The sequence below is a fragment of the Phacochoerus africanus genome, chromosome 8, assembly GCF_016906955.1.
Source record: "Phacochoerus africanus isolate WHEZ1 chromosome 8, ROS_Pafr_v1, whole genome shotgun sequence".
In the NCBI taxonomy this organism is placed as follows: Eukaryota; Metazoa; Chordata; class Mammalia; order Artiodactyla; family Suidae; genus Phacochoerus; species Phacochoerus africanus.
This window is the reverse complement of record NC_062551.1, coordinates 37,850,808-37,853,316: the sequence shown is the minus strand read 5'-3', so window position 1 is coordinate 37,853,316 and position 2,509 is coordinate 37,850,808.

Here is a 2,509-nt window from a genome sequence, read left to right as displayed (position 1 = left end):
ATTTCGGAAGCTAAGATTTTTTTTCTTTACATATTAGAGAGGGGTGGGTGAAAGGAGATACAAGACCACGTAGGCAGAGCACACATACAAAGCATAAAATACTTACTATATGCTCCTTTACAGAAAAAGTTGCTGAACCCCATCCTAGAGCAGGGTTTCTCAATCTTGGCACAATTGACATTTTCAGCCAAAATGTCATTCCATGATGTGAGGGTAGTACTGTAAGGTGTTTAATGGCATCCCTGACCTACCTAATAAATACCTTAGCATCCCACTCCCAGTTGTAACAATCACAAATATCTTCAGGCTTTGGTAAATGTCCCTTTGAAGTGGGGATAGCAGGCCAAACTTGCCTCTGGTTGAGAACTATTGACCTGGAGCCTAACTGGGAGAAAAAAAAATTATGTATCTATATGTAATATAGATATATACATATATATAATATGTAATTATTATACTTATCTATAATATAGATATGTAACTTTTATATATATAAATTTATGTGTATATAACATATATAACTAGCTAATAAGCTAATAGCAGAGATAAAATGGATACATTAAAAAAATTAAAAACCCTCATCCAAAAGAAGGTAAGAAAATCAAAGAAAAAAGGATTTTCAGATAAGACATAAAAAGCATGAACCATAAAAGAAAATATTGATAAACTGGATCAAAATTTAAACTTCTGCTGCTCAAATGGTACTGTTAAGAAAATTAAAACCCAAACCACAGGCAGAAAGAAAATACTTGCAAAACATATATTTGATTAAAAACTTGTATCTAGAATTTAAAATCAATAAACAAACAAAAAACCCCCACCTTATAAGTCAATAAGACAGCCTGATTTGGAAGGGAAAAAAGTAGGCAGAAGATTTGAATAGACACTTTACTAAAGAACTAGAAATGGCAACTAAGCACAGGAAAAGATGCTAAGCTTCATTAATCAAGAGGCCATTGCAAATTAACACCACAATGAGGAGTTCCTGTTGTGGCCCAGCAGGTTAAGAACCCAGCTAGTATCCATGACGATGCAGGTTCAATCCCTGGCCTCATGCAGCAGCTGTAGCTCTGATTCAACCCCTAGCCTGGGAACTTCCACATGCTATGGGTGCGGCGCTGAAAAAAAAAAGGCTGATAAACAGTAATTAAAAAAAAAAAAAAAAAAAGCAGCTTAATAGCCAAGGTTTCGAAAAATAAGAATGGAATAGGAGTTAAGCTACATTTTCCTCAAGTCCCTAGTAGGAAAAACAACTTGCTTAGACAGGATGGCTGGAAAACAGTTCTAGATAATCCAAACTGAGTGCTAGTGATCTGGACCCTTGTACAGAGTATGTATAGGGCTGCCTCCACGATTCTTTTTTTTTTTTAAGAGATGCACCCTTGGCACATGGAGGTTCCCAGGCTAGGGGCTAAATCATAGCTACAGCTGCCAGCCTACACCACAGCCATAGCAACACAGGATCTGAGCTGTGTTTGCAACCTATACCACAGCTCACCACAAAAACCAGATCCTTAACCCACTGAGCAAGGCCAGGAATCGAACCCACATCCTCATGGATACTAGTCAGGTCCGTTACCACTGAGTCACAACAGGAACTCCCCAAACATGAGAATTTAGTATGATTTAAATTAAGTGGGTAAAAAAATGAACTGTTCAATATTCAATACCAAGAGAACTCACTAACCATTTAGAGAAAGAGTTCTACATAATATACATAAAATCAAATTATAAATGGATTAGAAATATAAATTTTAAAAGCCTATTAAAGTACTAGAAGGCAACATAAAATCTTTTTATAACCTTGCAGTAGACAAGCCCTATGGAAACCAGTCGCAAGGTTCAGAAAAGTAGATTTGATTATACATTAATATTTAAAACTTAAGTAAAACAAAATACCGTTGGCCTTGCACATTTGTGGATTCCACATCTGTAGATAGAAGCAACCGTGGATCAAAAACTTTAAGAAAAAAAATTTCCATGAAGTTCCAAAAAGCAAAACTTGAATTTGCTGCATGCCAGCAACGATTTACACAACACTTGCATTAGGTATTATAAGCAATCTAGAGGTGATTTAAAGTATGTGTGAGGATGTGCATAGGTCATGTACAAATACTACATAATTAATATGAGGTTTAATATAAAGGACTTGAGTATCCCCAGATTTTGGTACCTCAGGGATTCCTAGAACCAATCCCCCTGCAGTGGATATGAAGGATGACTATACCATAAATAAAGCTCAGACCCTCCAACACCCGTAACATGTGGATATTCTTGGGCCAGGAATCAAACCCACACAACAGCAACTCGAGCTGCTGCAGTGACAACACCAGATCCTTAATCCACCTCACCACAATGGAATTCTTCAAGAATTTTTTGTATGTGTTCATGTGTATTATATATTATATACAACATATATACATATATATCTATAATATTAAAGGATTAAAAGCCACACTATATAAATTGCCTATAAATCAATAATGAAGCCAAACTACTCATAGAACAA